Below are 18,491 nucleotides of genomic sequence, written 5' to 3'. Positions count from 1 at the left end.
GGAGCCATAACCATTCAATGGGGGAAATACAGTCTTCAACAAATGGTGCTGGGAAAATAGGATATCCACATGCAAAAGAATGAAGTTGGAACCCTACATTCCATGACATACGAAACTTAACTCAAAATAGATCAAGGACAAAAATGTAATAGTTAAAATTATAAAATTCATAACGCAAAACATGGCTAGATACTCTGCTTATGGTCCCACACAGCTAAAATAAAAATATTGACCAGAGATTCAGTTCTTGTCTGGGGCTCAGGCTCCTCTGCCAAGCTCACTTACATTAAAAGAATTCAATTCCTTGTGGTTGTAGGAATGATATGTTATTCTTATGACATAGGAATCCCTTCTTCATCAAGACAATTACAGTGTGTTAAATCCTTACCATTCCTTAGATCTCTCTTACTTCTTCTTAAGCCTTTCTCTTCACCTTTAAGGGCTCAGGTGTTTACATTTGGACCATCTGAACAATTCAGGATAATCTCATCATATTCACAGGGTCCTGGGAGATCGGGTCTGTGAAGTAGCATGTGGATTTTTTGCAGGGAGGGGGCATATTTTTGCCTACCACAATGGCATATGTAAAAATATCTAAAAGAATCAACTGATAAATATTTTAGTATTAATAAGGCAGCTAAAAGATACGGCAGTTTAGTAGGTTTACTGGCTATATACAACATTAACTTTAAAAAATGTCAATTGTATTTCAACATGCCAGTAGCACACACAAAAATAAAGTATACCATTCACAATACTGTCAAAATCATGAAGTAAGAACAAATGTATCAGAGTATTGCAATTGTCTTTGGAGGCAATTATAAAATTTTAATAGGAGAGATTAAAGATTTCCTGAATATAGAGATATATCATGTTAATGAATTTATGGACTTAATATTTTAAATATGTCCATTACCCCCACATCAACTTTAGATTCAATAGAACTCCAATAAAAAAAACACAGATTATACCGTGGGACTTCACAACTGATTTTTAAATCTTATATGGAAACAGAAAGGATCAAGAATACCCAAGCCATTCCTGAAAGAAAATACAAGGGTTGAATAACTTGCTTTAATAGTTAAAAAAATAAGGGGCCAGATCAAGGTGGCAGAATAGAAGGACATGAAGCTCACCTCCTCCCACATCAAAAGTACATCTACACGTGGAACAATTCTCACAGAATACCTGCTGAACACTGGCAGAAGATCTCATAAAAACAAAACCCCAAGGAAGATCACCACGTAACAAAGTAGGAGAAAACAACAACAACAAAAAGGAATCGGGATGGGACCTGCACCTCTGGAAGGGAGCTGTGAAAGAGGAAAGGTTCCCTCACTCTGGGAAGCCCCATCACTGGTGGGGAGATCAGTCAGGACAGAAAGGGAGCTTCCGAGGCTCAGAAGGGAGTGCAGCAGCCAGCTTGCAGCAGGCAAAACAGAGAAAGACCAGCACAGAGGGTCCATGCTGCTTCCCTGCACTCCCCAACTCAAGATGCACTTCTGGTGTGCATGGGGGCTGGGTGCTGAAACTCTGGCTTCAGCGGACCCAGAGAAAAGACAGGGATTGGCTGTGTGGAAAGAGCCTGAAGGGGCTGGACTGTGGTCTAAGCTGCAACCTGGGGTGTGCACAGGAAGGAGCCCAGGTCTGCCACTGAAGCCCCATTGTTAACATGCATGCTGGAAGGGTGGGGCTTACTGGAGCAGCCTCATTTTCAGCATGCTTACAGTGGGTGTGGAGTGCTGGGAGCACATAAGCACCTGCAGGTTGCCCACATGCAGAGGTGGGGCTGAAATCCAAGCCGATCCCCAGGAGCCCCAAGACTTCAGAAGCAGTCACTCTGCAATCGGAGGATTTATGCACCACAGGTGGCTTTGTAAACTCACTGCCTGCAGGACATCTGAGCCAATTACTGGTGCTCCCATGGCTGGGGCAGGTCTGGTGATAGCAAGCTATAGGCTCTGCAAGCACACAGATGTAGAGGTAGGGCTAGGGTCTGGGCTGACTTGGTAGCTCCGAGGGCAGGTCCAAGTGTGGGACTATGGTGGTCCTGGCGCCTAATCTCAGTGGTTCTGTGTCAACAGATATGCGCTATAGGGCTTTGTGAACACAGCACCTGCGGGACACCTGTGCCAACTGCCTGAATTTCCAAGGTTGAGGCAGGGCTGAGGGCAGTGCCAAAACAGTGTAGTTGGTGAGCCTGCACAACAGGTGACAGGTGATACCACAGAGCGCACTTCCTAGTGGACAGCTCCTGTGGAGGAATACTCAGTGGCTCCTCTCCCAGTGGGAGTGCTCCAGTTCCTCCTACCTCACACCACAGTTCAGAAACAGATCTGGGGGCATCTACTCCAACAACTGGGGAGCAGACCCTGTACCCAACAGGGCTATGACAACCACAGAGCAAAGAGGAGGCCTGCTCAACATCCAGTGCAGGCTCTGGTCACCACAACACCAGTCATACCCCATACAAAGGGATAACAGCCTACACACACTGAGAGAAAATGTGGCAGGCATCCATACTAAAAACAGCCCTTGCACCAAAAATATGAGACTCACACAGGCTACATCGGGATGCTCCCACATAAGAGCCCTCCTAGACCATAGTAGATAACTGTTTCTCCTAAACTCACAGAGTCAGAGAAATATAAGTAAAACTAAGAAGCAGAGGAACCACTTCCAATTAAAAGATCAAGAGGATTACCCTGAAAGTACAAACAATGAAACAGATCTCTCTAGTCTACTAGACCTCAAATTCAAAAAGGAGGTAATGAAAATACTGAAGGAATTAAGAAAAGCTACCAACAGAAATGCAGATGACTCTAAAAAAGGAACCAGAAACTATGAAGAAATCAGGGTAGCAATAGACAAACCAGACAAAATAGACTTTAAAACAAAGGCCATAAAGAAAGATAAAAAAGGATACTATATAATGATACAAGGATCAATACAAGAAGAGGATATTATATTCATTAACATATATGCACCCAATATAGCAGCACCTAAATACATAAAACAAATACTAACAGACATAAAGGGAGAAGTTAACAGGAAAACAAAAATAGTAGGAGACTTTAAAAACCCACTCACATCAATGGACAGATCTTCCAGACAAAAAATCAAGAAGGCAACAGATATTCTAAATGATACAATAGAACAGTTAGACTTAATTGATATTTTTAGTACATCACATCCAAAAAAAAATAGAATACACATTCTTTTCAAGTGCACATGGAACATTCTCTAGGACTGCCTACATACAAAACAAACCTCAACAAATTTAAGAGGAAGTAAGTCAATTTAAGCATCTTTTCTGACCACAATGTCATGAAACTAGAAATCAACTACAGAAAGAGAAACAAGAAAAAAATGATTACAAGGAGACTAAACAACATGCTACTAAAAAACCAATGGGGCAACAATGAAATCAAAGAGGAAATTAAAAAATACCTTGAGACAAATGACAATGAAAACACAACCATACAAAATCTATGGGATGCAGCAATAGCATTCCTAAGAGGGAAGTCCATAGTGATACAGGCCTTCCTCAAAAAAACAAGAAAAATCTCAAAATAAACAACCTAACCTACCACCTCAAAAAATTAGAAAAAGAACAAACAAAACCTAAAGTCACCAGAAGGAATGAAATGATAACGATCAGAGAGGAAAGAAATGAAATATAGATTGAAAAAATAGAAAAATATCAATAAAATCAAGAGCTAGTTCCTTGAAAGGGTAAACAAAATTGACAAACCTCTGTCCAGGCTCACCAAGAAGAAAAGATAAAGGACCCAAATAAACAAAATAAGAGATGAAAGAGGAGAAATAACAACTGATACCACAGAAATACTACAAAAAACCATAAGAGAATACTATGAACAATTATATGCCAACATTGGACAACCTAGAAGAAATGGACAAGTTTCTAGAGACATACAGCCCACCAAAAGTGAATCAAGAAGAAATAGATAATTTGAACAGATCAATCACTAGAAGTGAACTAGAATCTGTAATAAGAAAAACTCCCTGCAAACAAAAGTCCAGAACAAGATGGCTTCACTGGGGAATTCTACCAAACATACAAAGAATTTATACTGATCCTTCTCAAATTCCTCCTAAAGATTGAATAGGAAGGAACACTCCCAAAGTCATTCTATGAAGCCACCATCAGCCTGATATCAAAACCAGACAAAGACACTACCTAAAAAGAAAACTACAGGCCAATAACTTTGATGAATATAGATACAAAAGTTCTCAACAAAATATTAGCAAACTGAATGCTACAACACATAAAAAAAGATCATACACCACAATCAAGTTGGATTCATCCCATGGTCACAAGTATGGTTCAACATAATCAAAACAATTAATGTGATATACCACATCAACAAAGGAAAACACAAAAACCACATAATCATTTCAATAGATGCAGAAAAAGCCTTCGATAAAATTAGACATCCATTCACGATAAAAACTCTTAACAAAGTGGGTATAGAGGGAACATATCTCAACATAATAAAAGCTATTTATGATAAACCAACAGCCAACATAAAACTCAACAGTGAAAATCTGAGAGGCTTCACAGTAAAATCTGGAAACAAGGATGCCGATTCTCACCACTTCTACTCAACACAGTATTGGAAGTCCTAGCCACAGCAATCAGACAAGAAAAAGAAATAAAAGGTATCCAAATAGGAAGAGAAGAGATAAAATTGTCATTATATGCAGATAACATTATACAATATATATAAAACCTCAAAGACTCCACACAAAACTACTAGAACTGATAAAAAAATTCAGCAAGGTAGTAGGATACAAGATTAAAATACAGAAATCTGTTGTGTTTCTTTACACTAACAATAATATATCAGAAAGGAAAAGTAAAAAAAAAAAAACCCTTCTAAAATCTCATCAGAAAAAAAAAAGATACTTAGGAATAAACCTGACCAAGGAGGGGAAAGACTTATATGCTGAGAATTATAAAACATTGAGGAAGGAAACTGAAGATGATTCAAAGAAATGGAAAGATATCCAATGCTTTTGGATTAGAAGAATTAATATTGTCAAAATGGTATTACTACCAAAAGCAATCTACAGATTTAATGCAATCCCTATCAAAATACCCATGGCATTTTTCACAGAACTAGAACAAACAACCCTAAAACTTATATGGTACCATGAAAGACCCAGAATTGCCAATAAATCCTGAGGAAAAAGAACGAAGTAGGAGCCATAACCCTCCCAAACTTCAGACAATACTACAAAGCTACAGTAATCAAAACAGAATGGTATTGGCACAAAAACAGACATATGGATCAATGGAATAGAAGAGAGAGTCCAGAAATAAACTCACGAACCTACAGTCAGTCTTCAACAAAGGAGGCAAGAATATACAATGGAGAAAAGACAGTCTCTTCAGCAAATGGTGTTGGGAAAGCTGGACAGCCACATGTAAGTCAATGAAGTTAGAACACACCCTCACACCATACACAAAAATAAACTCAAAATGGATTAAAGACTTAAATATAAGACATGATAACATAAAAATCCTAGAAGAGAGCACAGGAAAAACATTCTCTGACATAAATTGTACCGATGTTTTCTTAGGTCAGTCTCCCAAGGCAACAGAAATAAAAGCAAAAATAAACAAATGGGACCTAATCAAACTTATAAGCTTTTTCACACCAAAGGAAACCATCAACAAAACAAAAAGACAACCTATGGACCAGGATAAAATATTTGCAAACAATGCAACTGACAAGGGCTTAAATTCCAAAACATGAAAACAGCTCATATAAGTAAGTAACAAAAAAACCAAACAACCTAATCATATAATGGACAGAAGATCCAAATAGACATTTCTCCAAAGAAGACAAACAGATGGCCAATATGCACACGAAAAGATGCTCAACATTGCTAATTATTAAAGAAATGCAAATCAAACCTGCAATGAGGTACCACCTCACACTGGTCAGAATGGCCATCATTAAATAGTCTACAAATAACAAATGCTGGAAAGGCTGTGGAGAAAAGGGAACCCTCTTATACTGTTAGCGGGAATGTAAACTGGTGCAGCCACTATGGAAAACAGTATGCAGGCTCCTCCAAAAACTAAAAATAGAGTTGTCGCATTATCCAGCAATCCCACTCCTGGGCATATATCTGGAGAAAACTGTAATTCAAAAAGATACATGCACTCCTATGTTCATAGCAGCACTATTTACAACAGGCAAACATGAAAGCAACCTAAATGTTCATTGACAGATAAATGGATAAAGAAGATGTGGTACATATATACAATGGAATACTACTTAGCCATAAAAGAATGAAATAATGCAATTTGCAGCAACATGGATGTACCTAGAAATTATTATACTAAATGAAATAATAAGTCAGAAAGACAAATATCATATGATATCACTTATATGTGGATGGAATCTAAAATATGACACAAATTAACTTATTTATGAAACAGAAACAGACTCACAGGCATAGAAAATAAACTTATGGTTACCAAAGGGGAAAAGGGATGGGGGAGGGATAAATTAGGAGTTTGGGATTAGTAGATACAGTCTACTATATATAAAATAGACAAAAAACAAGGTTCTACTATATAGCACAGGGAACTATATTCAATATCCTGTAATAAACCATAATGGAAAAAGAATATATATATATATATATATATGAAACTGAATATATATATAAAACTGAATCACTTTACTGTACACCAGAAACTAACACACATTGTAAATCAACTATATTCACTAAAACAATAAATTAAAAATAGTTTAAAAATGTACTTATTTTAAAGTAAAATAATCAGACAGCATGGTATTTGGACATGGATGCATAAATAAATCACTCAGAATGAAAATAAAAATCCTAGAAACTGAGTAACCTATGTATGGACAATTGATGTATGAAAGAGATGGCCTTGAAGAAAAGCAAGAAAGGATGAACTTTACAAAAAGTCATGTGGCGACAACTGATGAATCATAACAGGACTTTTACTGTATATCATATGCAAAGATCAATTCCAGGTTGACATCAGCAAAAATGGCAGAATAAATGATCCCCAATTCTACCATGCATAAAAGCAAGAAAAAACAGGCAAAAACTGTCAGAATCAACTTTGTTTTAGATTCTGGAAACTTACCAAGGCTTGCAACAATCTGGAGAATGTACTTGCTCAAAAAAAGAAAAAAAATGAAAAGAATGATTCTCAGTAAGAACTGAGAATCTTGTGGCATTTAACTTACCCCATTCCCATACCCAGCTCCCTTTCTCCATGGTAGCCATGAAAATAACAGACCACTGGACCACTTTCCTGGCACCAAATGAAAAAGAACAGACCTTATTCACATAGAGTTGTAATTAATTATTTGTTCTGACCTGTCTAGTATCTCCCTGGAAAACTGGCTCAAACGTTAGTTTTTATGTTAGTAACCTGCAGGTTTAGTGTTAAAACAGCTTGCAAATTGGGGGCAGAATTTCCTGCAAACCTTGCAGGCTAGAACAATCTTAGGTTCCTGCCACCTGAGATGATAGGTGTTGTGTAACAGCTGTGGCAAACAATAGACTAACCAAAAAGTTTGGGAGGTTTTATAGAATGAATTGTGTCCCCTCAAAATTCGTATGTTGAAACCCTAACCCCAGAATCTTAGAATATGACCATATTTGAAGATGCGTGCACACAGAGAAAAGGCCATGTGAGAGAGGCCTTAGGAGAAATCAAACCTGCCAACACCTTGCTCTAGGACTTGAAGTCTCTAGAACTGTGAGAAAATAAATTTCTGTGGTTTAAGCCACACAGTCTGTGATATTTTGTTATGGTAGCCCTAGCAACTAACACAGGAGGAACATCCCTAAAACTTTGGAAAATTGCAAAATATTCCTGGGATCTAGAAGGGAATCTAGAAGGTCTATAATTTTCCAATGTCACATTTTATGATAACATTTATATGAAATTTGAAGAATAGGCAAATCCATAGAGACTGAAAGTAGAATAGTGATTGTCAGGGGATGGGAGTGATGGGTGATTGACATTAACTCCTAATGACTATGGCTTCATTATGGGGTAGTGGAAAGCTCTGGAATTAGACAGTGGTGAGGGCTATATAACAGTAAATATATTATAATCCACTTAGGTGTACATTTTTAAAATGCTGAATTATATGCTATATAAAATATATCCCAAATTTTACAAATGCTATAAAAATCAATTCCAGGCAGAAAAAATTACTAACGCATGAAAGGGGAAACTATACATTTTTAGGAGATGCATAAGACAATATTTTTATGATTTCATCTTGAGGGAAAGATGTGTTAAACTAGATGAAAACAGCCATATGCATGAAGGAAATACTGATAAACTCCATTACATTAAACTTAATCTCTCTTCGTCTAAAGACACAATAAAACTGTGAGAAGGTAAAAGAAAGTAAGGAGAGGATGTTTGCAACATGTATATTTAACTAAGTATATGTATATAATACATACCAACAAACAAAAATTACAAGAAGCCATTAAGAAAATCTCCAAATACCAGTTTTTAAAAATGGGCCATAAATTTTACTATACTTTACAAAAGAGGATATACCAATTACCACTAAACATGTAAACATACATTTAACTTCATTAGTAAATCAGACAAATTCAAATTAAAATCTCAATGAAATATTATTGTATACATACCAGATTGGCAATTACTAAAACCTCTAATGACACCAATTGTTGGTAAAATTGTGACGCAAAGGAGAATCTCATGCATGACTGGTAGATTTTAAGTTGTTCAACTATGTTGGAAAAAATATTAGCATTATCTACTCATTTAAATAACACTTGACTTGTAATATAGCAATATCCCATCTAAGTATATAAAGCAGAATGAATCTTGTACATGCTTGCTAGTAGATATGAAAAATATTTGCAGCAGCAGTGTTCGTAATGAGTTTTAATTGGAAAAATCTTCAAATGTCTATCAATAGTAGAATGAACAAACTTGGAGATATTCATACAATAGAATAGTATACAGCAAAACAAATGAAATAACTATAGCTATATTTAATGATGTTAGATTCTCACAATGTTGAGCAATAAATAAAAAAGAAAGTAATACAGTAGTGTGCTCACTTTGCATTACACTCAAAATCAAGGAAAATAATATATTTATAGACATATTCATATAAGTAGTAAAATTATAAAGAAAAGCAAGGTAATAATTATCATAAAAGTCAAAATATTTAGAATGGGGGAAAGGATAGACACGAGAGATTTCTGAGATACTAAAAATGATCTATTTTTTTCACTTTGGTTGTTACAGATTACACATACTTCATAATTATTCTTTACATTGTGTTTTATGCACTATTATTTATGTAAAATATATGTCAAAATAAAAATAGATATAGATGATTGATAGATAGATAGATAGATAGATAGATAGATATAGATGATGCTAGAACAATTTTCCAGATGGGGAAAATAAGTTTTTATTCCTTCCTCACAACGTATGCAAAATTCAGTTGTATTAGATATAGTAAATAGTTAAATTTGAGAGGCTAGGAAAGGCTTTCTTATATAAGAAACATATATTACAAATGTTTAAGGAAAGCAATAATAAAAATAATACTTGAAAGTTTTGACCCTTTCTTGCTGTCTTACTATCTCCAATTTTCTTTTACAATCAATTTATTTTTGATAAGGTTATACATTCTTATGATTCTCTCACCTACCTTCTTGTAGGTCTTTGTCTGGCTTTAGTATCGGGGTAGTGAGGGACTCATTAAATGATTCTGGAAGTGTTCCCTCCTCTTCAATTTTGTGGAAAAGTTTGGTATTTTTTCCTAAGAATTCGCTAGTGAAGCCATCTGACTCTGCACTTTTCTTTGTTGGGAGGCTTTTGATTACTGATTCAATCTCCATATTAGATATAGGTCTGTTTAGACTTTCTTCATGTTTTAGTCTTGGTAGGCTGTATGTTTCCAGGAATTTACTCATCTTTTCTAGACTATTCAGCTTGTTGGTATATAATTGTCCATAGTAGTGTCCTTATGATTCTTTGTATTTCTGTGGCATAAGTTGTAATGTCTCTCATTTCTGATACTGATTGCTCTCTTCTTTAGTCTATCCAAAGGTTTCTTCGCTTTTTAAAAAATCTTTTCAAAAAACAGTTCTGAGTTTCACTGTTTTTCTCTATTGTTTTTCCATTTTCTATTTTGTTTATTTCTGTCTTTTTTTAATTCCTTCTGCTAACTTTGGGCTTTGTTTTTCTTTTTCTAAATCCTTGAGGTATGAAGTTAGATTTTTTGAGATCTTTCTTCTTTTACAATGTAGACTTTTCTAACTATGAACATCCCTCTTAGTACTCTCTTTCTCAATTTCATACGTTTTGGTATGTTGTGTTTTTATTTTTGTCTCGAGGTATTTTCTAGTTTCCTCTGATTCTTTTTAGACCCAATCATTGTTCAAGAGTGTATGGTTTAATTTCCACATATTTGTGAATTTTTCAGTTTTCCTTCTGCTACTGATTTCTATTTTCATTCCACTGTGATCAGAAATGATACTTGGTATGATTTTAATCTTAAATTTGTTAAGACTTGTTTCATGATCAAACATGTGATCTATCCTGGAGAAGGATCCATTCTCAGTTGAGAAGAATGTGTATTGTGGTGTATTGTGGTATTGAGTGGAAAGTTTATAGAAACTTTGTTACATTTGGCCTATAGTGTTATTGAAGTCCTCGGTTTGCTTACTAATCTTCTGTCTGGATATTCCATCCCTTCTTGAAAGTGTGGTACTGAAATCTCTTACTCTTACTGTATTGCTATCTATTTCTTCCTTCAGTTCTACCAGTGTATGCTCTGATACTGAGTGAAATATCTTCCTGGTGGATTGACCCTTTATCATTATATAATATCCTTCTTTATTTCTTGTGAGAGTTTGTAATTTAAAATCTATTTTTCCTGATAAAATCAGTCAACCCTGCTCTCTACTGTTTACCAATGACATGGAATATTATCTCTTTTCATCCCTACACTTTCTGCCTATACGTGTCCTTAAATCTAAAGTGATTTTCTTAGTACGATAGTTTCTAGGTCCATCCAAGTTGCTGCAGATGGCAATATTTCAATATTTCATCCTTTTTCACAGGGTACTATATTCAGTATCTCGTAATAACCTATAATGAAAAATAATCTGAAATATACATATATATATTTAACTGAATAGAACTGAATCACTTTGCTGTACACCTAAAACTAACACAATACTGTGAATCAACTATACTTCAATTTTAAAAAAATAGTGATTTTCTTGTAGATAGCATATAGTTAGTCCTGCTTTTTATCCCTTCAGCCATTCTATGTCTTCTAATTGGAGAATTTAATCTATTTACATTTAAATTATTATTCTTAGGAAAGTATTTACTATTGCCATTCGTTGTTTTCTGTTAGTCTTTTAATTCGTCTGTCTGTTCCCCTTCATCTTGCTTTGTGTTTTTTTGATATTTTGAATTGATATACTTTCATCCCTTTCTCTTTTTCTTTTGTATAATTTCTATAGGTATTTTTTGGTTACTTTGGGGTTATGTAATACATATATAATATTATTATATTTTATAAGAATATGATATATCTTATAACAGTCTTTTTTTAAGCTGATAACTAGAGTTCAACTGCATACAAATGCTCTACACTTTAACTTCTCCCCTCTCCAGTCCATATTATCATCGTCAGAATTTACTATCTCCAGAAGTCAGCTTTCTCCTGCCATGACAGGCAACATACAACCTCTAGGTTTCCTCTTACTTCCCGCAAGAGAAGGCATCTAACGTGGAGAGACTCTACGTCTCAAGCCTGACATTCAAACATTTGCAAACTTGTGGAGGATTCTGATAATGCTGCTATAGTTTGCTTACTGCCTAAGGATCCTTGGGTTTGGAAAGAATTTAAATGAAACTTTTCACTGTAGTTTTTTTTTTTTTTCAAAAAATCTTTCAGAGTGGGTGTCATGAATACATGTCACAATTTGAAAGTATTCATATTGTGTATCCTTTAACACATTATTAGGTATAGTTTTTAAAAATCCTTTTGTCTTTAACTTTTATACTAGAATTAAAAAGTGATTTACCCACCACCTCATTGTCCATCTTTATAAGAGCTATTTCTAATTCTCTATAAGGAAAATCATATAACTCTGTTTCATTAGGGTTGGTTTGTGGAGATTTCTCTGTTTCCTTTGTTTGGAACATCTTTATCTGATTCATTTTCATAGGTTTTCCATGTTGGTGTCTATACATTTGACAAAGCAGACACCTCTTTCAGTCTTCACTGACTTGCCTCATACAGAAGAAGACCCCTGCCAATCAGCCTGGCCAGAGATTTGGGGGACCTCTACCAACTCTTACCCTCCCCAGGGAAAAGCAGGCATCTGCGGCTTTTGTCCGTTCCCTCCATGCTGAGCCCAGGAGGTAGGGGTAGCTATGGCATCTACCAGACCAAGCTGCTACCTCCATTCTTCACCAGGTGGCTAGACTGTGCTAGATCTATCAGAGCTTCAAGACTAGTGAGATCAATGTTAGTTCTTTGGTCAGCCCTGGAAAAGTGGGGGCATTGGACATACAGATCAACTCTTTTCCTTCTCAGGGGCAAGCTGAAAACTGGGATTTTTTATCCATTAACCCTGTGTTGATCATGAGAGAGAAACAATGGCATCTACACACGAGCTGCCACTGGTCCATCAGAACTTCAGAACTAGTGAAACAGATGCTATTTCTTTTTTTAATTTTTATTTTTCTTCAATTATAGTATAGTTGATTTACAATGTTGTGCCAATCTCTGCTGTACAGCAAAGTGACTCAGTTGTACACATACATTCTTTCCTTTATATTCTTTTCCATTATGGTTTATGACAGGATACTGAATATAGTTCCCTGTGCTATACAGTACAGATTCCATTCCTTTGTGCAGCCCTGGAGAGGATGGATTGCTGGATGCATGGATCAACTCTTTCCCTCCCAAGGGGGAAGCTGAGAGCTGAGATTTTTTGTCTGCTCACTGTGCAGAGCAGGAGATAAGATCAATGGCATTCTACCATCCCAATGTGCACTTCTATTCTCCCTGTGGTGGCTAGATTGTGCCAGATTCATCAGAGCTCCAAAACAGAAGGCAGTCATCTGAGAAACCCCCTTGGAAAAGACAGGGTCCCGATGCATGAAGCTACACTTTCCCTCCCTGGCATGAAGTGTGCACAATAATGATAGGTAATTACACACCCAGACAATTTTACTGGTGAATACCATCAAACATTTAAGGAAGAAATAACACCAATCTCGCACAAACATTTTTAGAAAATAACAAAAATAAGAACATGTCACAACTGATTGTATGAGACAATGTGATCTTGATACAAAAGCCTGACAAGGGCATTATAAGAAAATTAATTTATAGTTCAAAACTACTCAGGAGCATAGCATCAAAATTCCTTAAGAAAACATTATGAATTGAACCCATCAATATTTTAAAAAAAGGAAAATAGATTATAACAAAGTGGGTTTATCTCAGGAATGTGAGGTTGGTTTAAAATTCTAAAATCCATCTAAATCACCACAAATCTATTTAAAAAATAAGAAGCAAAAGTAATGATCTCAATAGATATAGAAAATATTTTTTTAAAGAAATTCAACACTAAATCATAATAACTAATTTCAGCACACTGTAAGTAGGAGGGAACTCCCTCAGTCTGCTAAAATGCTTCTAGCAAAGATCTATAGCTAACATCAAGCTTACTGTTATGATATTGAAGTTTCCAACTAAAATAGGGAAAAGTCAGGGGTGTCTGCTCTCATTACTTCTAATCAACATTAGAAGTAGGTCTTAACCAAGCAATAAGACAAAAGAGTAAATAAATACATAAATATTGGATAAGAAGTAAAACTACTGTTATTTTCAGAGAGTATGGTTATATGCTAGAAAAAATCTACAGGAATCTATTAATAAAAATATTAGAACTCTAACTCATATAAGTTAAAATATAAAAAAGCAACTGCATTAACATATACTAGCAACAAAATATTGAGAATTTTAATTCTGAAATATCATTAAAGTGGCATGAAAATATTAAAGAGTTAGGAATAAATTTAATGAAATTTTCCAAGAGCTCACGACTGAAAACCCCATGACATAGATAAGGAATATTAAAGAATGGTTAAATAAATGGAGGGATTATTTATGTTCATTAATTGAGAGAATATTGCTATGATACTGAAGAAACTGACAGTTGGATTCTACAATTTATGCTACAGATGAGCTAGTATTAGTTTTCAAAAGGACAGTAATATTGTGCAACATTTAGTCCCAGATATCAAGACTTACAAAGAAGCTTCATTAACTAAGACAGAATGGTATTGATATACGGATAGATGAATCAATAAATGGAATAAAATAGGGAATTCAGAATGAGACTTAAGCTTATATGGTCATTTGACTTTCCACAAATATATTTCTACAATTTAATGGGGAAAAGAAAGTCTGTCTTATCAACAAATGGTACAGGGACAACAGGATATGATTATGGGGAAAAAAATTAACTTGGATGCTATCTTACTCCACACACAAAATTTCATTTCAGGATGATCATAGACATAAGTGTAAAAACGTTATATACCTGCTGGAATAAAACATAGAAGAATATCTTTGCAATCTATGAATATGAAATAAAAACTTTCTCAGCAGGGAAAGCTGAATTTGTCCCAAATGGACATACAATATAATAACTGATAAAAGAAGTTCATCAGACTGTAGAGAAATTATATATGACAGAAAATTGGATCTGCAGTAAAGACAAAGTAAACACTTGTACTGATTCAATTAATAAATGGTCTAACGCTAGAATCAAAAAGCAGAGATTGTCAGACTAGATTTAAAAGCAAGATTAAACTCTATGGTGTTGGGTAGAAACAATTTAATAAAAAAGGCACAGAGTGACAGTAAATAGTTAAGGAAAGTTATAAAAATTGAATATGAATCATATTAAAGTGGATGTAAAAAGCTATATTAAGTAAAAATTGACAGACTAAAATAGAAAAATCAGCACTCATAGAGAATAAACATCTCTCCCAGTACCTGATAAAAAATGTAGAAAAAAAAATCAGTGAAGATACAAGAGATTTGAAAACCACCGACTTGATCTATTTGACATTTAAAGAATGCTATACTGGCCACAGTCTTCGCGGAGAGTCACCGAGGTTTCCTGCTTCAACAGTGCTTGGACGGAACCCCGCGCTCGTCCCCCGCTCTGGCTGGCCACTCAGAGCCAGCCCTCGCCACCACCTCACAGTGCCCTCCGACCGCCTCTCCTCAGCCGCCAGCCACGACGACCGCATCCCCCTCGCAGGTGTGCCAGAACTACCACCAGCACTCGGAGGCTGCCATCAGCCGCCAGATCAGCCTGGAGCTCTATGCCTCCTACGTCTACCTATCCATGTCATACTATTTTGACCATGATGATGTGGCTTTGAAGAACTTTGCCAAATACTTTCTTCACCAGTCTCGTGAGGAGAGGGAACATGCTGAGAAACTGATGAAGCTGCAGAACCAACAGGGTGGTCGAATCTTCCTTCAGGATATCAAGAAACCAGACCGTGATGACTGGGAGAATGGGCTGAATGCAATGGAATGTGCGCTACACTTGGAAAAAAGTGTGAATCAGTCACTACTGGAACTGCACAAACTGGCCACTGACAAAAATGACCCCAATTTGTGTGACTTCATTGAGACTCTTTACCTGAACAAGCAGGTGAAATCCATCAAAGAATTGCGTGACCATGTAACCAACTAACGCAAGATGGGGGCCCCCAAATCTGGCATGGCAGAGTATCGCTTTGACAAGCACATCCTGGGAAACAGTGATAATGAGAGCTAAGCCTTAGGCTGGCTTACCATAGCCACGGGGATGACTTCCCTGGTCACCAAGGCAGTGCACGCATGTTTGGGTTACCTTTACCTTTTCTATAAGTTGTACCAAAACATCTACAAGTTCTTTCCTTAGTATCATTCCTTCAAATAGAGTAATTTGTTACTCCTCTCGCCAAAATAAGAACGCTATACCAACAAGTGCAGCATATATGTACAAGTGCAGGGAACATTCACCAAGGTAGAAGGTATGCTGAGCCATAAGACCAAATCCTCAACAAATTTAAAAGAATTGAAACCATACAGTAATAGTGTATTAGTTTCCTAGGCCTGCCATAACAAAGTACCACAAACTGGGGAGTTTAAAACAAAACAGAAATTTATTGTTTCAGTTCTGGAGGCAAGAAGTCTGAAACCAATGTGTCACCAGAGCCAACATCCCTCTAAAACCTGTAGTGGAATCCTTCCTTGCATTTTCTTAGCTGCTGGTGGTTTGTCAGCAATCTTTGACATTCTTTGGCCTGTTCATGCATCACTCTGATTCTCTGCCTTCACATGACTTTTTCCCTGTGCCTATCTTCACATGGCTGCCTTCTTATATGGACACCAGTTGTATAGGATTAAGGGTTCACCCGACTCCAATATGACCTTATATTAACTAATTACATCTACATTGATTCTGCTTTCAAATAAGGTCACATTCTGAGGTACTGGGGGTTAGGACATCAGCATATCTTTTTTTTCGGGTGGGAACATAGCTCAACCCATACCAAATAGTATGGAGAGATTCCCTCAATTTTGGAATTTCTGCAACATGTATTAATAATCCATGGGTCAAAGAAGAAATCATAAGAAAAAATAGTGAATATTGTGAGCTGAACACCTACCATATATATCAATAGTGGATATCCAAGTATCAAATTTTGTGGTATGTATCCAAAGCAATGCTTAGAATTTTATAAATATAAATAACTGCTAGAAAAAAGATTTAAAAATTAATGACCTAAGCTTGTACCATAAGAGCACTAGTAAAAGAGCAAATTAAACCTAAAATAATAGAAGGTAAATAATAAAAATAAGATCATAAATCAAGAAATAGGAAACAGATAACAATAGATAATAAAGTTAAGATATGGGGTTTTGGGGGAAAAATAATAAAAGTTGTAGATACTAACCAGACTGATTAAGGAAATAAAGATATACATATTGCCTAGAGCAGTAGTTAAAAAGGGAATATCACTAAACATATTAAAAGGACTACAGACATTAAAAGGGTAATAAAATAATATTATAATTCTGTTTATATCATTAAATTCAACAACCTAGCTAACTGGAGATATTTATTGAAAACCATAAATTACCCAAACTGACAGATGAAGAAATAAAAATTTAGAAAAATACTTTTCATTAAGGCAATTCAATTCATAATCAGAAACCACCTAAGAAAAGCAGAAAATAAAATGGAGAGAGCAAGATCAGGAGAGAGAAATAGAAAGAGAGGAGAAGAGGGAGGAAAAAAAAGAGAAAGAAAGAACATAAGGATGAATGGGTGGGAAGGAGGAAAGAAAGCAGGAAGGAGGGAAGGAAGAAAACCTCCAGGCACAGTTTCATTAATTAATTAATCAAATATTTAAGCAATAAATAATGCCATATCTAAAATAAACTGTTTTCATAAATAGAAGTGGAGGAAACACTTCCTAAATCAGCTAGCCAGGACATTAAAACCCTGATACCAAAAACTGACAAAAGCATTACGGAAAAATAAAATTTATACCAATATCCCTCATAAATATAGATGCAAATTCCCTTTCAAAATATCAGTAGATAATTTAAAGTAATGTACAAAAAGAATAATACACCATGACTTGTTGGGCTTTATCCCAGAAAAGCAAAGTTGGTTTGCCATTTGACAAAAAATCATTTTAATCTACCATACTAACAGAATGAAATATGTATATATAAATATGTATACCTTCATAAGGCATTAGCATTATCTCCTAAAGTTGACAATAGACGTATATATGAGCCAGAAATTCCCCTCCTACATATATACTAAAGAGGGTTTGTGTATTTTCAAGTACTGTTCACAATATCGACAAACTGGAAAAAAAAAAACAAATGCTCATAAACAATAATGTAGATGAATTAACTGTGGTACAGTAAAATGCAGTATTATACAATAGTCAAAACAAATGAACTAGCAACATGTAAAAACATGAAAGAACTTTGTGATAAAATGTTGAGGACAAATGAGTCTCCAAAGATTGCCTACAGCATGATATACTTCTTTTATGAAATAAAACAGATCTTAAAAATATTTTCTGTTTCAGAAGTTATAAACAAACCAAAAGAGACTCCCAGTTTCAACTTTGACATGTAAACAGCTAGGAGATAGTTATTTCCATCATTACAGAAAGAAAACTGAACAAAATGAAAATTAAGGACTCTTCTTAGACCCATCAGAGAATTGTGATCACAGGGCAAACTGCCACTCTTGAAATCTGGAGAGAGAGGTGAATAGAGAATCACAGCTGAAACCTGGAAACAAAAAGTCCTAGGAACACTTAAGTTTTAATT

The 18,491-nt window shown here is 35.5% G+C and overlaps 1 pseudogene across 1 annotated transcript; it reads left to right on the top strand.

Moving 5' to 3' along the window:
* The first annotated feature begins 1,719 nt into the window (after positions 1-1,719).
* On the top strand, positions 1,720-15,924 carry LOC307069784 (ferritin heavy chain-like; annotated as a pseudogene). The gene is made up of 2 exons: positions 1,720-1,983; positions 15,208-15,924. The product of its transcript is annotated as a ferritin heavy chain-like (transcript).
* Positions 15,925-18,491: the final 2,567 nt, after the last annotated feature.

This window comes from Hyperoodon ampullatus (genome assembly GCF_949752795.1).
Source record: "Hyperoodon ampullatus genome assembly, chromosome: X".
Classification (NCBI taxonomy): domain Eukaryota; kingdom Metazoa; phylum Chordata; class Mammalia; order Artiodactyla; family Ziphiidae; genus Hyperoodon; species Hyperoodon ampullatus.
Note: the sequence above shows the minus strand (reverse complement) of the source record. Positions and strands in the feature narration are given on the sequence as shown.